The sequence below is a fragment of the Lepisosteus platostomus genome, chromosome 5 (assembly GCF_059453375.1).
Source record: "Lepisosteus platostomus isolate fLepPlt1 chromosome 5, fLepPlt1.hap1, whole genome shotgun sequence".
Classification (NCBI taxonomy): domain Eukaryota; kingdom Metazoa; phylum Chordata; class Actinopteri; order Semionotiformes; family Lepisosteidae; genus Lepisosteus; species Lepisosteus platostomus.
The window spans coordinates 17,252,840-17,273,364 of record NC_142615.1 but is presented as its reverse complement, the minus strand read 5'-3'; the positions used below and the strand labels follow the sequence as shown (position 1 = coordinate 17,273,364).

General features: G+C 45.5%; 2 non-coding genes across 2 annotated transcripts; one reads left to right on the top strand and one right to left on the bottom strand.

The window, feature by feature from the left end:
• The first annotated feature begins 9,624 nt into the window (after positions 1 to 9,624).
• LOC148664287 (U1 spliceosomal RNA) lies at positions 9,625 to 9,788 on the top strand. Its single transcript, XR_015938659.1, has one exon. It is a non-coding gene; the product is annotated as a U1 spliceosomal RNA (small nuclear RNA).
• Positions 9,789 to 10,388: 600 nt separating this feature from the next.
• On the bottom strand, positions 10,389 to 10,507 carry LOC148664286 (5S ribosomal RNA). Its single transcript, XR_015938470.1, has one exon. It is a non-coding gene; the product is annotated as a 5S ribosomal RNA (ribosomal RNA).
• Between the last annotated feature and the right edge of the window lie 10,018 nt (positions 10,508 to 20,525).

The window sequence follows — 20,525 nt, the reverse complement described above, 5'->3', positions numbered from 1 at the left end:
AACCTAGAAACATATACGTGAGCAGTATTTATGCACTGTAGTATCGGTGTTAAGACATACCTCTCAAATACTGTAAATCAAGTTAAAAATATCTTGACCGATTCTGGTCATAATGAAACCATGTTTCGTGTATGTTTTCTTTTTCATCTTGAAATAACTCATTTCTAAATACCTTTTTCACTGTTAACATCTTGTAGCAACTTTGCGACAAAATATACACTCTGACAGTTCATCCTGCTACCAACATTAAATAAAACAAATCTTAAGATTTCTATATTTATGTCTTTATTTAGTGGTTTCATTCGAAGCTTACAATGTTTAGGGAGAAATGGAATACTGGTGTGTATTTTTTTCTTTAAAGTACCGAGACTAGCCATATACTGTATGTTTATGTTAAGATTTCCCTTCAGTGGTAAAATTAGATATGAATATTCAATACTTAAACGGGCACAGTTAAGACATTAAATATACATATACATATTGTATACAGTACAGTTTGCATACGGTAATATGTTTATGTTACGCGATTAAAAAATAAATAAATAAAACTGAAAGGTCCAGCACCAGCTGGATTTGAACACACAACCTGCCAGTTGGTAGTTATGCACCTAGACCAGTAGGCTACAAGACAGCTCGTATAAGCAGGCAGGCGAAACAGCCCTACACAGCCCTGCCGCAGTACACGGCTATAATCATACCGTTATTAAATTCTTGAGATACGCAATTCCATATTATATTCCCTTTTAATCAAATTCTAAAAGTATGCTTGTTGACTCCGGTATCACGTTAGTTAAAGACTTCGAAGCTTACAATGTTTAGGGAGAAATGGAATACTGGTGTGTATTTTTTTCTTTTCATGATAGGTGTCGCATTTTAAATCATTTTCGTAGTTAGAAATTATGAAACGCCCTGTTAAAAGCAAGGAAGTTTTTATGCCCGTTGAAGTAAAACAAAATGCCTGACATATGGCTTGGACAGATTCCAAGTGCTTGTACAAATGTGCTAAAGAAATTATACTTTGAGTATACAGCTTGTCCAAAGTCATCCATTATTAATACTATTAGTAATATCTTCAGTAAAGGCTTTGATGCATAAATATTTCTGATAAAGGTAGGTTGTGTACTTTTGTCCAACTGAGCAATCTTGCTTTCATAAAATATACCAACATTTGAATGACTGATGATTAACATGCTGTAATACACAGTTCAAAATTAAAGGCTCGAATGCTGTACATGAGAGGTTAAGCTCCCCCTGGCGGTTTTACAAGGCGACGCCGGATAGTTAGTCACGTGACACACGTGATACCCCGGTGGGCGTGTCGCGGTATGCCGCGAAATACCTCACCCATTTTGAATGGTTGCATCTGTAAGTGTACTCCTCAGCTTTCCCCAAATTATCTTCTTCTTGCCAACATCTCTAGTCTTTTATCCTGCAATAACTCAGCCAACACTTAAATCTCCAAAAGCTGCTTGTGTTAATTTCTTTAAATCACAAATATCATGTGTAAATACTGGCCATGTAACACTCTGCATTGTGGAATAATAGTTTATTTTAAAGGGAACTAGAGAAACTAAGAACTAGAGAAATCAAGAAAGGCTTTTTTTCTAGAATTAATAAATGCACATCCTGTTCACTGGGGAAATTAAATCCACACTGAGCAATCTTCAATATGTTCTTGCCAACATCTCTAGTCTTTTATCCTGCAATAACTCAGCCAACACTTAAATCTCCAAAAGCTGCTTGTGTTAATTTCTTTAAATCACAAATATCACGTGTAAATACTGGCCATGTAATACTCTGCATTGTGGAATAATAGTTTATTTTAAGGGAACTTCACTGGGGAAATTAAATCCACACTGAGCAATCTTCAATATGTTCAGAATATGACAGCAAGAATCCTATCAGGGATGCATTATACCTGTTTTCAAGTCCTTGCACTGGTTACCTATCAGATTTCGAGTCAACTTCAAAATCCTTATCCTCCTTATATACTGTCCTACAACTGTTATTATCGATCACCGAATTATTGTACTTGACATGACTTCATTCAGCCTTTCCTGAACGTCTATGACAGGCAGAGAGAGTGCTGTTTCTGGTGCGATCTTTTGCAGCTGACATTTCACTGTTTTAAATGAACAAGAAATTAGATTGCTCATAAATCACTTATTCTATATAAACACAGCGTAATTGCCGTCCGAAAATCCTCTTTTTCTTGTTCGTTTTAGAGACCTTGATCGAAACTGATTTTAGATGTCAGAAAGGATTTATTTTCTCTGTATTTCCTACATTGCTTTGTCGAGATTTTAACTTTATATCTAACTTTATATCTAGGCTCAGATTTCAACTATAAATCGTACAGTAATTAATAGCAGTAAATACTGATGTTTTGCGCCCTCTTACCCCAAAAATATATGTTTTGTAGTTGGGATTAACTTTATTTCGTACGCGTAGCTACTCTGATTCGGACACCGAACAGTTAAAGATGGCGGCAAATCAGACACCCAGAGAGGTGGGGGGGGGGGGGGGGGGACGTCTTTTCGCCTCCATAACTAAAATGCCAAACAGGAGTGGCTTAAGCGACATACACAGTCGTGTAACTGACAGTTTGAGGTAGCCTATCGTGTAAATTTCGCTTTGTTGCTGATAGGTTAAGCTTTCGAAACTCTGCCCCAAAGTCATGTGACTGATTTTTTGCCCTGTTACGTTGGTTAAACGCAATGATCACAAGCACCACCATGGTAACTGGGATGTGTAGTTTTTAATTCCGTTTGAATTATAACTGTACGTACTGTCTTCATATTTGGCCAGGGCTTTAAAGAGAAGGCGCGCCAAAAAATTTCGGTGCCGTCGTCTCCGCTTTAAAGGTACCCCCGTGCTGGAAGAATTTGACCTTGGAACGTTTGCCCAGCGTAGTTATAGTGGACATAAAAACAAGAGTTCGCTGGCATTATATCCTAGAAGACACAGACCGGCGCCAGACCGGTAAATGCTTGATGAACTAGGGATTGGACAGTTTCCAAGTGCTTGTACAATCGATGGAAATGTTCAAATAAATGTGCAAAAGAAATAAACAAAATAATCATTTATTTCTTTATCATATTGGCTAGCTAATGTCCTCTCTTTGCTAGTTAGTGGCTGTGTTTCTGCGTTGGGTAGTGTAGCGGCGAGGCTTAATAATAAGGCAGAATTAAGTGTTTCTGAGCTTCCCAAATGAGGCCCCATTTCTCTGTTCATCTCTGTGGTGCAGCCACAGAGAAACCATTCATGCAAGATGTTTTCTTTTGATAAGGACAGCTCCCAAAGGGGGATGCACTTAGCTAAGCCTGGCTATCATGATCAATGGTCATCCATTGGGGCCTATCTGTTTAGGGAGTGCCAGTTGGACATCTGGACTGCATTACTAAGTGTCAGGAGTAAGTGACTCATATCTCACCTTGATCAACCAATCAGGGACTGGTAGGGCCGAGTAACCCACGTGGGACTCTGATGCCCATGGAACTTTCAGCCAATCAATGAGCTGAAGTTCCTCCAGGTAAAAACAGGCAGCACAGAGAGCCTGAGAGATTCAGATTGAGATTGAGATTCAGATTCAGATTCAACAATTCTAAAGGGAATTCAAAGGAGAATCCCAAGGTCAGGACATTCTCGCAGCGCGCCTCCTGACCATCCTGAGACTCAGCCCGGACAACCACGGAACGGCCAGTGTGTCCGAGTGCCAGAACTTTCCTTTGTTCTAAGAGTCTAGAGTGGAGGTTGCCAGAGAGTAACCAGCAGCAGGCCTCGTGAACAGGTCGGAACTGTGGACAGCTGAATTACTATTCAGAACTAGCTCTTCATCAGGAATGATCCGGTCCTCTTCCTGACTTGCTGGGACCCACAGTCATCTTTTCTTCTGTGCACAAACTTTGCTAGTTAAAGCCAACACTAGCCGGTCAGTGAGCATCAGCAGCGCACCGTCGCAAGCCGCACAGCACAGCCTGGCACGGAGCCAGAGAGCGCGGATTGGACAGCAACAGCCTGCAACTCTTTCTTTGAGTCCGCAGGAGATCTGAATCCCCAAAGATTGGATGAGTATTCAACTTCAATGCATTACAGCTCGAGAATTCAATTGTTATCCCAACCAGTTGATATCAATTTAATTCCTAAGAGTTATGTACTTGTTTTGAGTATCTAATGTAGAAGTTGTAACCAAGTTCACTTTACGAAACGGTCTAAATGAATGATATACTGAACGTATGTCCTCTTGATATGTGTAACACTTTGTAACTGATTGAATATATATCTTTTGTATTCTGATAACCCTCTCGATAAGATCTGTTAGTTTTACATGCATATTCTATGTATTAATAAATGTATCCTCGTGTATTAGTACCTGTGTGTGCGCGTTGTTTGAGTTATGTCGCATGGTTGGATTCTAAAGCCATCAAAAGAATCAACTTTGTGATTTACTGCTACAATTAATAATTGTCTCAGTAAATGCCCAAACCCTACAGAACTGGTGCCTTCAGAGAGCCACTATGATTACATATTTGGCGTCCCTGAACCGGCTTAATCTACATTATTTGGCGTCCCTGGGCCGGCTTAATCTACATTATTTGGCGTCCCTGGGTCAGTTTAATCTACAGTAGCAACGGGTGACTGTTCTCAGGCGGAAGATGTAAACAGCTTAATTTTCGTGTTAAATAATTTTTAAAAATTAAAATTCATTCTATACAGCAATCCCATATTTGGGTACCGTTTCATAAAACTTTCATGCTTAAAATGTTTAGGGAGAAATGGAAGACTGGTGTGTATTTTTTCTTTAAACTATCAAGACCAGCCATACACAGTACAGTTTATGTACATACAGTAATGTTTATGTTCCTAAATTAATATCGTATATGACCTTCAGATGCGTTATGCTCCTCTTCTTTATATGCTCAGCTACTAAAATTTCCCTTTAGTGGTAAAATTCCATATAAATATTCAAAACTAAGCGGATTGAAACGTGCACAGTAAAGACATTAAATGATTAAATCTTTTCACTACCAACCAATGCACCACGAGTGCCCCTGTCGGTCATTTTGGCCAGCCAATCACTTTCCAAGGTGCCCTACGGTGCCCTGCGGGTGGGTTACCGAACCGCGGGTTTTTAATGCTCATTTTGAATGGCTGCATCTGTATTTCACTTCAGCCTTTCACTCTTGCTTCCTTCCAATGAGGACGGAGCTGCGGGAGAAAGGGCGCTATAGAGGATCGCTGTTGAGAGCTGCTGCTGTGCTTTGACATCTGAGCTCTGTGGAAAACGATCTCAATACAATTCTGAAAAACGCAACTCCCCGAATGCCAGCCGAACAAGTCTCCACAGCCGAAGCGCTGTGTCTCTTCAGCTGGCGATAAACCTTTCCTCGATCCTTTGCGGACTTGTAAAACTGTTCCTGATCAGAATAAAAAACGCTCACGCTAATACACAAGCACCCGTGTCTCGCCAAAGCTGACAAATAAACAGACGGACAAGCCGCACTGCACGTGTGAACAGGGGAATGAGCGAGTGAGCGGGGATAGGGCGCCTCCTGCGCTTAAAAGCTTACGGAACCTGGTATTCCCAGGCGGTCTCCCATCCAAGTACTAACCAGGCCGCCCTGTTTATCTTCCGAGATCAGAAGAGATTAGGCGTGCTCAAGGGGGTGTGGCCGTAAGTGAGAGCAAGGCTCGCTGGCACCCTTCTTATAGAGAATTGTCATGGAAATATAACTATCAAGGAAGCCACAAGAGAGTTCTCACCTGAGTAAGGTCTTTATTTCAATATTGCAATATTGGGAGCCCTGCAAAGTGCAACCAGAGACTCAATTTGTTACAAGCAGTACAGGGTTTTTATAAGACGTTGCGCTGTAAAAAAGTTCAGCACTTGGTCCCTTCTAAAACTTCCCCTTTCTCTAAGAGAAAACAGATTACATCATAGAGCGAGAGAAGAAAAACTAGATTTGTTATTCAAAGCTTATCAGTTACTTTCAGCTAATTCTAATGACCCAGACAGCATATATTGTTTTGGTACATTGTCTTCTAAACTAACCTAAACAGTGTACTTTGTTGACGAACTGTTTTCTAAAATTCTGCACGTACTGTAGCACAGCAGTTACATCCTTGAAATATATTATCTAAAAGCCCCAATATATGTTTTTCAAAGCTCTCTACATTTTTAAGAATCAATTTACTTATTAGATTTCCACTTCAGAGGACAGCTCCGTCACCTCTTTTACGACGCTGCTTTTTTTCCCTTACGTTTTTCTCTTCTTCCCACGTTCTCTCTCTTCACTGCCTTCGTCCCCGCTCAATTTCACTTCAGCCTTTCACTCTTGCTTCCTTCCAATGAGGACGGAGCTGTGGGAGAAAGGGCGCTATAGAGGATCGCTGTGGAGAGCTGCTGCGGTGCTTTGACATCTGAGCTCTGTGGAAAACGATCTCAATACAATTCTGAAAAACGCGACTCCCCGAACGCCAGCCGAACAAGTCTTGAAGTGGAAATCTAATAACTAAATTGATTCTTAAAATGTAGAGAGCTTTGCAAAAAAATATATTGGGGCTTTTAGATAATGTATTTCAAGGATGTAATTGCTGTGCTACAGTACGTGCAGAATTTTAGAAAACAGTGCGTCAACAAAGTACACTGTTTAGGTTACTTTAGAAGACAATGTACCAAAACAATATATGCTGTCTGGGTCGTTAGAATTAGCTGAAAGTAACTGATAAGCTTTGAATAACATATCTAGTGCTTCTTCTTTCGCTTTTTGATGTAATCTGTTTTCTCTTAGAGAAAGGGGAAGTTTTAGAAGGGACAAAGCGCTGAGCTTTTTTACAGCGCAACGTCTTATAAAAACCCTGTACTGCTTGTAACAAATTGAGTCTCTGGTTGCACTTTGCGAAGTGGCAGCAGGGCTCCCAATATTGCAATATTGAAATAAAGACCTTACTCAGGTGAGAACTCTCTCTTGTGGCTTCCTTGATAGTTATATTTCCATGACACCGGTTTTAATGTCTGTAGATTGTATCTTATTTTTATTTTTTGTTTTGTTTCATGTTCATATTATGTGTTTTCACCCAGTTGACTCCAGTTAATAACAGTTCACCCAGTTAATAGCCACTTTTTATGCGCGAAAAACGGGTGATCTTTCTATCTCGTGATCAGCTTAGTATCTTTCTGTAAGTTTTTTTCTTCTTAATTAAACGTTTAAAATACATGAATTTCATAAAGACAACACACGTTTCGAATAGAAAAAAATCATATTCTGTTCTCTTCCTGGTATGTATAACAGATCAGCAAGTCTTATTTTCCCAATTGCTTTTTTCCACTGTATTTATCATATTGGCTAGCCAATGTCCTCTCTTAGCTAGGTAATGTTACTTGTGGATGTGCTTCTGCGTTGCGTAGAAGCACATGTATCCATAGAAAGTGTATTATACTACTATTTGAGCTACAGTACATAAAAATAATTATATCGTTATTAATTTCTTTAGGTACGTGATTCCATATTATATTCCCTATTAATCAAATTCTAAAAGTATGCTTTTGTTTACTCCGATAACGAGCACATTCACAGAAAATGTTAATATCTTATGACTTTTCACAAAGTATATAAACTTAAGATGGTCAGAAGGAGCATGTAAAAACGTTTCCGAAACGTGGTAAAATCTTACTACATGTAAGACTTTGATGCTTAAAATGTTTAGGAAGAAAGTGGAATACTGGTGTGTATTTTTTCTTTAAACTACCAATACCAGCCATATACAGTTTACACTATATGTTTATGTTCCTAAATTAATATAGTTTATGGTGGTGTATCGTGGTTGTAGAGGTTTGATGGGTTTACTGAGACAATTATTAATTGTAGCAGTAATCACAAGGTTGTTCGTTGTGGCTTTTAGAAAATCAATCGTCAGAACAACTAACAACGCACACACACGGGTTCAATACACGAGATACATTTATTCATATAAATTGTCCACCAAACATATACTTGTCTGCCTGGATACGAGCGGCAGACCTTACTGTGAGGGTTATCAATATACAAGGTATATAATCTCGAAGAGATGCCAACACAAAGAGATACACAACAGAGAATATATGTCAATATATATCGTTCGGTTACCAAATCGCTAATCAGTGTTATTACCCACTGTTACTCTAAACTCGGAAGTAAATACATTACTCATGAATTAAATTGATAACAACTTGTGTTGAGGTACAATTGAATTCTCGAGACGCAATGTAGAACATGGGGTTTACTTATCCACTGTGTATGGATTTGGAATCTCCCGGCACGAACACAAAACCAGCTGACAGGCTCTGTTGCAGCTCTGTTGCAGCGGTTGTCCAATGGGCGTTGTGTCGGCGTTCTCTGGCTACCGGCCAACCAGTCAAGGTGCAGCTCGGAGTAGGACGGGCGGAGGAATCTGACTGCGGCGCGCAGGGCAGTCGTTGCTCCGAGGGGATCTACCAGCAGTCCGGCTGGCTAGTAGAAAGTCTCTATGCACAGAGTGTGACCGCGAGTCCTCACAAGTCACTCTTTTGCCTGGGAAGAAGCTGGTTCGTTCCCGGTCCAGCGCTGCTTCTGAATAAGCTATTCAGGTTGTCGACGAGGGTCCAACTGTAGGCTGCCATTGATCAAGCGGAGAATTCATTTTGGAAGAATTCTGAGTACGTACGGGATCCTTGGCCTTGCGCTTAGAACAAAGTCCAAGTCCCTTTGCAGACAACAGCAGTTGTCACATGATTGTCTCTGAGGATGCGCGAAAATGGCCAAGGAGAGCCCCGATCTGAGCTTGCGCTCCCTTTTTGACCAAGACACAGATGTTTGCTGATTGGTTGAGAGTTTGGCGGGCATTGGAGACCCACGTGGTATTACCATGCCCTGCCAGTCCCTGATTGGTTGATCAAGGTGAGATATGAGTCACTTACTCTTGACACTTAGGAATGCAGTCCAGATGTCCATTTGGCACTCCCTAAAGGATAGGCGCCAATGGATGACCATTGATCATGATAGCCAGGCTTAGCTAAGTGCATCCCCATCTGGGAGCTGTCCCTTATCAAAAGAAAACATCTTAAATCAGCCTGCATGAATACTTTCTCTGTGGCTGCACCACAGAGATGGAGGGTGAGATGGGGCCTCATTTAGGACAGCATACCACCGCTTAATTCTGTCTTATTAACAAGCATTGCCGCTAAAACGGCATCTCTCCTGTCAAACTTCCTCCTGACGTGTTTGACAGGATCTGGGCCGTGGTGAACAGTGGGAAAGACGCCCTGTGGAGAGTGAGGAACATGGGGCTGTTCAAAGGCATCGAGGTCCCAGTCAAGGCAGCAGGTAGCCTGGCCCTGTTCATCACCCGAGAGAACTATTACCTCAGAGATCTGTGGAGAGAAGGGAGGGAGGAAGCAGAAAATCTGTGGGAAATAGAAAGCATAGGTCAATATCTCAAGAAACTGTGAAAAACATTATCATGTTTAAGTAAAGAATGTGATTTACACCAGAAAAAAAGAAATTGTTGCTATGTAACTGTTACCGTGTCAAAATGTAATGAGATGTGATCATATATACTGTTTTAAGTATGTATATTAATGTAAAGCTTTCTAATTTGTGATGTCCTGTATTTTTTTGTGAAAAGAAAATAAAGTTCTTAAAAATCGATTCACCCAGTGCGAGGCTCGGCCATTGCACTCCGGCTGTGCTGACCCCTGCGAATTCCCCAAATGTGGGAATCTCGACTGCATAATTTGTGGTAGTGCGGGACTGCGTTCGCGCTCTCCCCTGATGTGCTTGGTCCAATATCAGATACGGAAGAGTTACGACACCACGTGCTGCGATAGGATCCCAGTTCGAAAGCCACTGCTGGTTCCCGGTTTCTTTTAGTTAGAGGTCCGGAGAAGCATTTCAAGCTGGTTACACTACTCCTTCCGGACATTCATTCCCTTTTCAAAGTCAGTCGTTTTGCTGTAGTCTGCATTATTAAGGCCAATTTATTTGGTCATGGGGGCCTCGGTACTGTATGCTAATTCTCAAGACAGTTTCACCCGTTTTCTGGTTGCTAGGTTCTGTACCAGTGCAGACATGTCAAACAGTGAATGGCTGTACCTTTATTGTATCTGTGCTCAATGAATGAAATCAGTAATAAATGAATATATGTATAGTTATACGAAAAACAAGTGGTTTATCGACTCATCTTCATTTGCAGATTTAGAGGCAGCTTCGATATTCGTTTTACAAACTGTTTTTTTTTTTATATGGGTCACACACATGCCATAGCAACAAAACATCTCTAGAGATGAGGCTATAGATCACCTTTCCATCCTCCAGGTTTTCCTCCCAAAGCCTACGGCACCAACGGCGACCCCTGCTGGCCGAGAGAGCAAAAGCTTGCAGCACCTGGAATTCCCAGGAAGTCTCCCATCCAAGTACTAACCAGGCCCAACCCTGCTTAGCTTCTGAGATCAGATGAGATTGGGCACATTCAGGGTGGTGTGGCCGCAAGCGAAAGCCATGGCGCTTAACTCGCTACTTGAAGCTGTGTGTGGCTGGGGCTCTGTGCCCCCCGAGCGGGACTGAAGGATCGTTCATGTGCAACTCTTTGGAAAGGAGTCTCTTTCCAAATCGCATTGCGTACCTGGATGTTGGCGAATGTGCTCCCTTGTGTTGGCTTGTCCCGCACTGGAGGAGAACAAACAAACTGCTCGGAGGAGCACAAGGCAAGTCTTCACAAGACAAAATCCTCCAGTGCACAGCACATAAAGCGCACCAGTCCAACACGTCGGCCGGGCGCGCGGCGCCTCCGCCCTCTTGTGGCCTTGTGGCGTCAGAGCAAGAGGCTCCTTCTCGCTGCCTTTCCGCTGTGTTGCAGAGCCCCGAGAGGGAACCTGGAGAGCACACTTTGTGGGGGGCGGGGGACCGCGTTCGCGCTCTGCCCCCGGTCTCTTGCGCGAGTACTAAATCTCATGGTGCCAGCCAGCGGCCAGGAGACAAATACAATATCGCGGGACAGGGGGGCCTCGTCATTGATTGTTACATATGAGACGGGGATTAGGAGGAGACCCCGACTGATTGGTAAAGGGGAACACTAACACCAGAGAGACACCCTTCTTAATGGCCAAGAAGGGTCGAGACCTCGGTTTTATGCCTCACCCGAAGGACGGCGCCTGTTTGTGTAGCAGAGTGTCGCCATCAGGATGCTGGGGCATAAGAAACCCACACAGACCGCAGGGTGAGCGCTCCCTACTGGTCCCAGTCACACCTCTTGTAGGAGCAGCAGCAACCTGAGCTTCTCCGGGGGGAATCTCCCATCCGGGTGCTGGCTAGGCTCACACCTGCTGGGCTGCCGTGGGTGAGCCCAGTCGAGAGTCGCAGGGTGAGATCTAGTCACCGGGGAGAAACGATACAAGCGAAGGATTACTCGACTCCCAGCACTTGAAAAGACCGACAAATGACTCGTTCCCACCGGAGCTGAATGTACCTGCATGTGTCGTGTCGTCTTCTTCCCCCGCCCTGCTGTGTTTGCTGTATTGTCTTTGAAGCCGGCCCCCGAGATGAGACGGGCTATTCCTGTGCCCCAATTAACACTTTACAGGTGGCATTCCCCGGCATTGTGGCCATTGTCGGTGGTCACACGCGATAAGATAAGGTGGAGGAGAGCGGGGCATGCCCAGCGCCAGACATTCGAGGAGGGGGCTGTGCGAGGTGAGGTGAGGTGCGACATGCCGGAGCCCCGACGCTGCTAATGCGGAGCACTTGTTGAACTAGCATTGAAAGGACGTGTGCGCTCGGAGCGAGCCTTCCCTGCGGCGGAGCATGGAAACTTTCTCCCCGCGCTGCAGGAGTTGTGTGCGCTGCAGCGGTGCCGAGACAACAGCACAGAAGGCAGCAGGCTCTGGAGAGCGGGTAAGAGACGGAGCCTTGTGGGCAGGCGAGCAGGCCCAATTTTTTGGAAATTGCTGAAAAGGCTCCGGTGTTTGTTCGGTGCGTGGCAGGCGCACGACGCGAGCTTGCGTAGCGATTTGCAAGTCTGGTGTTATGCAAATGAGGCCGAATTGCATCCCGGGACATGCTGCGAATGCGCATTGGCGACTGCAGATGTGTAGGAAACGGCGCGCTCGTTTTTTCGTTTTGCCCACCCTTTTGAGTGCTAGTGTGGCGTGTGAGTGTGTGAAAGAGTGGGCCCAGCAGGAGGCAGTGGCGTGCGGGGCGAGGAGTTGGCCTAGGCTGCGCGCTTTGTGCTGTGGGTGCTGGCCGCTTGCAGGGCCTTATACAACTTATACTTACCTGGCAGGGGTGATACCTTGATCATCCTGTAGGTGGAGTAGTTGGATTGTTTTCTTGTTTTGTGGAAGCAGTGTTTGTTTTGCAGTTTACAAAATGGCAACTTTTGGATCCCGCAAGAATTCTGTGCGTTTTGAGCTTTTGGATGACCTCTTCATGGATCGTATGCAGTTTAGCAGAAAAGTGTTGCAGAAGGAACTTGGCTTTGAACCTCAGCACTTTGATTTCATCTTCGCTCTCCCAGGTCAGAAAGCATTTGAGGTTGTATTTGCTACCTATCCTCTGTTTGAACAATGTGTGGATGTGTTTGAGGCAAGAAGAGGGAAAGTTCCTGCCCTTGAGAAGATCAACTTGCAGCCTCTGACACAGAGAGAGAGGAAAATGGTGCATGTTGTTATGTTCTCGGAACTGGCAAAGACTGAGGACATTCACACCTGGCTTAACCAGTACTGCACCGTCCACCATGGAACTGAGGTTAGAGATGTTGACGGTATAAAAACAGGAGCAAGGTAATTCGAGGTTCGCTTGCTACCGGACAATGTAAATGGAGGCTTAAGGCACCTGCCCTCTACAATCCGGCTGGATGTTCTTTATGTGGGACAACCAAAGGTGTGTTGGCGCTGTGGTGCTGTGGGACACCTGGCATCGTCCTGCACTGTGAAATGCTGCAAGACCTGTGGCAAACAGGGACATTTAGCCTCTGACTGTTCAATGCTGCCAAAGTGCTATTTATGTGGCTCGGAAGGACACGTTTTTAAGAACTGCCCTCACGCCTACGCCAATAAACTCAAAATGAGAAAGGATGAGGCAGTGCTTGTTTCAGCCAAACCGGCCCGTAAATCCAAAGCAAACAACAAGTCAAACAAAGAACCCTTGTTGGACAAAGACTCTCAGCCTCCAGCCAGGATCAGTCCTGCTGTGGCTCTGGGGCCGGTGGAAGAGAAATCCACTACGCCCCCACAACTGCAGACTGCACCAGACAAGCACGAGGGTTTGAAAACCCCCGAGAACAGCGAGGACCCCTCCCCCACTCCTGCTCCTCAGAACGAGGGCCAGTGTGGGGCCCCCCGGTGGAGCAGGTCCAGCTCAGTGCTCCCAGGAGCTGGACTTGAGGAAAAGGAAAATGACTCTGTTTTCTCCCCGAGCAAGGAGGAAGGAGAGCATGGTGATGGGGACAGCTGGAACCCCTCCACCCCTCCCTCTACCCCCTTCCTTGAAATGGACTCCGTGAACACTTTTACTGCTCTCCGATAAAACTGGATACCAGCTCACTGGCCCTGCAAAACTTAGTTCAAGACTTTAAACTCTCAGACACATATAGATGTATATATCCCACAACAGCAGGATATACATGGTCAGGGAGGAATCAGAATTGACTATTGCTTTGTCTCAGAGAGAGTGAAAGTTGTTGGGGTCACTCTTCAGCCTGTCTTCTTCTCAGATCATCAGGCTTTAGGGTGTAGAGTGGAACTCCAGGGCGGGACTGTCTTTGGCCCAGGCCTCTGGAAACTCAACACAAAGCTGCTAGAGAACGAGGGGGTAGTATCCCGCTGCAAGGAGAAACTATCACAGTGGCTGTCCTTGCAGTGTCTGTACGGGTCAGTAGGAGAGTGGTGGGAGGAGGCGAAGGTGAGGACAAAGGCCTTTTTCATGGCTGAGGGAAGGAAGGCTGCTGCCAGATGGAGAGGAGTGTTAGCCAGGAAACAGAGGCAGCTGCAGCGTCTCTACACGATGCTGCACAGTGGCTTCGATGTGCTCGAGGATATCACCCTTTTAAAAAAGGATGTCCGGAGCATAGCGGAAGAAACTAGTCGAGGAGTTCTGTTAAGAAGCTGAGTGCAGTTCTTGGAAGAAAATGAGAAGTGTACTCGCTTCTTTTTCAGGAAAGTGGTAGGCTCCAAGTCTGTCATGGAAAGTGTAGTTGATGAGGAGGGACTAGAGAGAACAGAGCCGAGTGCTATCCTCTCCTGCATCGAGGCCTTCTTGTCACGGACGTCCAAAGGGACTAACCGTGGGGAGCAGGAGGGCAGAAAAAGACCCATATGCGTAGCGGCGAGACGGGAAAGAGGCCCGAGCTCATTAGTGCAAAGAGTTCAGGAATGCCGTATAGAAACCTGTGCCCTCAGGGAGCGGACGTGGGGCGCCCTGGTGCTAGGCGGGTCTCAGGACATCCGAACGTCTGTGCTGAGCGAGGACAGAGTGCAAGACCCGGAAATATATAGCCCAAGGGAAAGAGAGGGACAGGAAGGACAGCAGACCAGAAACTAGGGACAGGATAGAGAAGGACCGCCCTCTGGCTGCAGAGGGCGTGACACTTCTACTCAAGACTGTACAGCTCTACAGAGGTAAAGGATGAAGAAATTCATTTTTTTACCTCAAAGCTAGAAAACGTTTTGAGTGAAGAAGATAGGGAAGTACTTGAGGGGGATTTGACAGTAGAAGAGTTGAGAGGCTATGGAGAGCTTACAGAAGGGGAAAACTCCGGGTGCTGACAGGCTCCCTAAAGGGGCGTCTGCTTTTACTACTTGCACGAATGAAGGCAAAAAAAAGCCAATCGATGTGAACGAACGGCGCTTTACAGAGGAGTACTGCCTGACTGGATCGTTGATGAACGTCAGAGGCCACTCCGACCTCTTCTCGGTTTTCTTTAATGACTTACTAAGGATCTTCTTCACATTCGCCCATGCAGGGGAAGCCAGTTACACCAAAGCAAACGCAGGAAAGTGCAATTCAAGCAGAGACCAGGAGGGACTTGTTTACACCGAGAGTGGTCGGAGAATGGAACAATGCGCCCAGCCCTGTTGCTTTAGCCGATTTTTGATGAGCTCTTGGGCTCACTAAGAGGCCCCCGCTGGATGCTAATCTTTCTGTTGTTCTTGCAGGTCCTGCGCTGCTTTTGAGCCGACAGAGCTCGTCCTGGTCTGTCGGCACAGCCCAATTGCAAATGATCGGCTCCGCGTACAGAAGGAACGTGCGTTTGGTACAAGAGTGCACGAAGGCACCGGAAATACATTGGGAACAAATGACCGGTCGCTCAAGACCTCTGTGAAGTACAGGAGCGTGCAAAACGAGGCTGTTTCCACCCGGTCTCGAACCGGGGACCTTTCGCGTGTTAGGCGAACGTGATAGCCTCTACACTACGGAAACCTGCAAGGACCGCTGCTGGTGTCTCGCTTGCGTTTCGGGCTGAGAAAGGGACGCGTCACTTTAGGCAGGGGGCGCTGGAGAGAGGAACAAAGGGCGCGATTAAACAAAATGCCGAAACCTGGGATCAAACTAGGGACCTTTAGATCTTCAGTCTAATGCTCTCCCAGCTGAGCTATTTCGGCGGTGCACAGAGCACACAGCCACCTGCTCCAGCCTTCCTGTGTTGCGGCATGAGCGCACCAAGAGGAGCGGGAGAGTGTTGCAGGAACGTCACTCAGAAGGAAAGGAACGTGTGACCGGTCGCTCAAGACCTCTGTGAAGTACAGGAGCGTACAAAAAGAGGCTGTTCCCGTCCGGTTTCGAACCGGGGATTTTTCGCGTGTGAGGCAAACGTGATAACCGCTGCACTACGGAAACGGTGAGAAGAGGGCCTCACCGGCAGTGAGTATTCAACCTTATTGGATTACTGCTCCCAACCAGTTGATATCAATTTAATTCCTAAGGGTTATGTTCTTGTTTTGAGTATCTCATGTAGACGTTGTAAACAAGTTCAATTACGAAACGGTCTAAATGAATGATATACTTATGTCCTCTTGATATGTGTAACTCTTTGTAACTGAATGAATTTATATCTTTTGTATTCTGTTAAGCCTTACGATAAGATCTGTTAGGTTTGCATGCATATTCTATATATTAACAAATGTATCCTCGTGTATTAGTACCTGTGTGTGCGTTGTTTGAGTTATGTCGCATGGTTGGATTCTAAGACCATTAAAATAATCAATTTTGTGATTTACTGCCACAAAAAATAATTGTCCCAGTAAATGCCCAAACCCCTACAGAACTGGTGCCTCGTGAGAGAACACTACAACAGTGTGTGATATCCTGTCCCAGCCTGAGGAGCAGACAGCGAGCCTGTCTCTTAATAATGCTAATAATACAGTGTGTGATTCCCTGCCCCAGCCAGAGGAACAGACAGTGAGCCTGTCTCTCAATAATAATACAGTGTGTGATCTCCTGTCCCAGCCTGAGGAACAGACAGTGAGCCTGTCTCTCAATAATACTAATACAGTGTGTGATTCCCTGCCCCAGCCAGAGGAACAGACAGTGAGCCTGTCTCTCAATAATAATACAGTGTGTGATCCCCTGTCCCAGCTTGGGAAACAGTGAGTCAGCCTCTCAATAATTATAATACAGTGTGATCTACTGTCCCAGCCAGAGGAACACACAGTGAGCCTGTATCTAAATAATAATAATACAGTGTGTGATCTCCTGTACTAGCCTGAGGAACAGACAGCGAGCCTGTCTTTCAATAATGATAACCTAGTATGGAATGTCCTGTCCCAGTCTGAAGGACAAACAGTGAGCATGTCCCTCAGTTATAATAGAACAGTGTGTGTTCTCCAGTCCCAGCAGGAGGAACAGACAGTGAGTCTGTATCTCAATACTAATAATACAGTGTGTGATCTCCTGTCCAAGCCTGGGGAACACTGAGGCTGTCTCTCAATACTCATAATACAGTGTGTGATATCCTGCCCCAGCCTGAGGAACAGACAGTGAGCCTGTCTCTCAATAATAATAATACAGTGTGTGATTTCCTGTCCCAGCCTGGGGAACAGTGAACCAGATACTCAATAATAATAATACAGTGTGTGATCTCCTGTCTCAGCCTGGGGAACACTGAGCCTGTCTCTCAATATTAATTATACAGTGTGTCATTTCCTGCCCCAGTCAGAGGAACAGACAGTGAGCCCGTCTCTCAATAATAATAATACAGTGTGTGATCTCCTTTCCCAACCTGAGGAACAGACAGGAGTGAGCCAGTCTCTCAATAATAATAATAGAGTGTGTGATTTCCTGTCCCAGCCTGAGGAACAGACTGTGAGCCTGTCTCTCAATAATAATAGTGTGTGATTTCCTGTCTCAGCCTGAGGAACAGACAGTGAGCCTGCCTCTCAATAACAAGCCAATGTGTGATCTCCTGCCCCAGTCAGAGGAACAGACAGTGAGCCCGTCTCTCAATAATAATAATACAGTGTGTGATCTCCTTTCCCAACCTGAGGAACAGACAGGAGTGAGCCAGTCTCTCAATAATAATAATACAGTGTGTGATCTCCTGTCCCAGCCTGAGGAACAGACAGTGAGCCTGCCTCTCAATAACAAGCCAATGTGTGATCTCCTGTCCCAGTCAGAGGAACAGACTGTGAGCCTGTCTCTCAAGAATAATAATAGAGTGTGTGATCTCCTGTCCCAGCCTGAGGAACAGACTGTGAGCCTGTCTCTCAGTAATAATAATAGTGTGTGATTTCCTGTCTCAGCCTGAGGAACAGACTGTGAGCCTCTCTCAATAATAATAATCCAGTGTGTGATCTCCTGTTCAAGCCCAAGTGAAGACACAGTGAGCCTATCTGTCAATAATAGTAATACAGTGTGTGATCTCCTGTCCCAGCCTGAGAAACAGACAGTGAGCCTGTCTCTCAATAATAATAATACAGCGTGTGATCTCCTGTCCCAGCCTGAGGAACAGACAGTAAGCCTGCCTCTCAATAACAAGCCAATGTGTGATCTCCTGTCCCAGCCTGAGGAACAGAGAGTGAGCCTGTCTCTCAATAATAATACAGTGTGTGATCCTCTGTCCCAGCCTGAGAAACAGACAGTGAGCCTGTCTCTCAATAATAATACAGTGTGTGATCCTCTGTCCCAGCCTGAGGAACAGACAGTGAGCCTGTCTCTCAATAATAATAATACAGTGTGAATTCCTGTCTCAGCATGTGGAACATACAGTGAGCCTGTCTCTCTATAATAATAATATAATGTATGACCTCCTGTCCCAGCCTGGGGAATATACAGTGAGCCTGTCTCACTATAATAATAATACAGTGTCTGATCTCCTGTCCCAGCCTGAGGAACAATGAGCCTGTCAATCAATAATAATACAGTATGTGATGTCCTGTCTTCGCCTGAGGAACAGAGAGTAAGCCTGTCTCTCAATAATAATAATTCAGTGTGGGATCTCCTGTCCCAGTCTGATGAACAGACAGTGAGCCTCTCTCTCAATAAAAATAATACAGTGTGTGATCTCCTGTCCCAGCCTGAGGAACAAACAGTGAGCCTGTCTCAAAATAATAATAATACAGTGTGGGATCTCCTGTCCCAGCCTGGGAAACAGTGTGCCAGACTCTCAATAATATTAATAATAATAATACAATGTGATCTACTGTCCCAGATTGAGGAACAGACAGTGAGCCTGTCTCAATAATTATACAGTGTGTGACCATCTGTCCCAGACCGAGGAAAAGACAGTGAGTCTGTCTCTAAATAATAATAATACAGTGTGGGATCTCCTGTCCCAGCCTGGGGAACAGTGAGCCAGACTCTCAATAATAATAATACAGTGTGATCTACTGTCCCAGCCTGAGGAACAGACAGTGAGTTTGTCTCTCAATAATAATACAGTGTTATCTCCTGTACCAGCCTGGGGAACAGACAGTGAGCCTGTCTCTCAATAATAATAATACAGTGTGTGATCTCCTGTCCCAGACTGAGGAACAGACAGTGAGACTGTCTCTCTATAATAATAATTCAGTGTGGGATCTCCTGTCCAACTCTGAGGAACAGACAGTGAGCCTGTCTCACTATAATAATAATACAGTGTGTGATCTCCTGTCCCAGCCTGAGGAACAGCGAGCCTGTCAATCAATAATAATACAGTATGTGATGTCCTGTCTGAGCTTGAGGAACAGAGAGTAAGCCTGTCTCTCAATAATAATAATACAGTGTGGGATCTCCTGTCCCAGCCTGGGGAACAGTGAGCCAGACTCTCAATAATATTAATAATAATAATACAGTGTGATCTACTGTCCCAGCCTGAGGTACAGTGAGTCTGTCTCTCAATAATAATATAGTGTGTGACCATCTTCTGTGGTCTGTTTCAAATCCGCCCGCGATGAGACACCGAGGAGAAATGAAGAGCCCCAGTCGCGCTAGAAAATCACCCGGGAAAGAGACTTTCAATGTAGGAAAAAAAAGTCGTTAGTAACAGACATAATATGTTTGTTTTGTTTTTTTAATCGCTGCGATGTGTGACTAAGCTCATACGACTAAGAGTTGCCCCCTTTGTCTAGATCTGGTAACCTGCTCGTCGCTGGTGGGCCAGATCGTGTCCCCCGTCACTACACTGGGGCATTAAGACCCACACAGAGCGCAGGGTGAGTGCCCCCTGCTGGCCCCACTGAGAGGTTGTATCCCACCTCCTCCGCTCTCTGCGAAAAGCAGTATCTTCAGGCCCCGACATCCCACCCCTGCCACTCTCTGCGTAAATAAGTATCGTCAGGCCCTGACATCCCACCCCCGCCACTGTCTACGTAAAGTAGTATCGTCAGGGCCTGACATCCCACTCCCGCCACTCTCTGTGTAAAGTAGTGTCATATGGCCCTGACACCAATCCCTCCACTCTCTGCATAAAGCAGTGTCTTATGGCCCTGAAACCCTCCCCTCCACTCTCTACATAAAGCAGTGTTGTCAAGCCCTGACATCCCTCCCCCACCACTCTCTGCGTAAAGCACTGCCGTATAACCCTGACACCCACCCCTCCACACTCTGCGTTAAGCTGTGTTGTCAGGCCCTGATATCCCACCCCCGCCACTCTCTGTGTAAAGCAGTGTCATATGGCCCTGACATCCCACCCCCACCACTCTCTGTGTAAAGCACTGCTGTATGGCCCTGACATCACACCCCCACCACTCTCTGCGGAAAGCACTGTCATATAGCCCTGACACCCACCCCTCCATTTTTTGCATAAAGCAGTGTCGTCAAGCCCTGCCACTCTCTGCGTAAAGAAGTGTCGTATGGCCCTGAAATCCCACCCCCACCACTAACTGTGTAAAGTAGTATCGTCAGGCCCTGACATCCCACCCCTGCCACTCCCTGCGTAAAGAAGTGTCATATGGCCCTGACATCACACCCCCACCACTCTCTGCCGAAAGCACTGTCGTATAGCCCTGACATCCCACCCCTCCACTCTCTGCATAAAGCAGTGTCGTCAAGCCCTGACATCCCACCCCCACCACTCTCTGTGTAAAGCAGTGTCATATG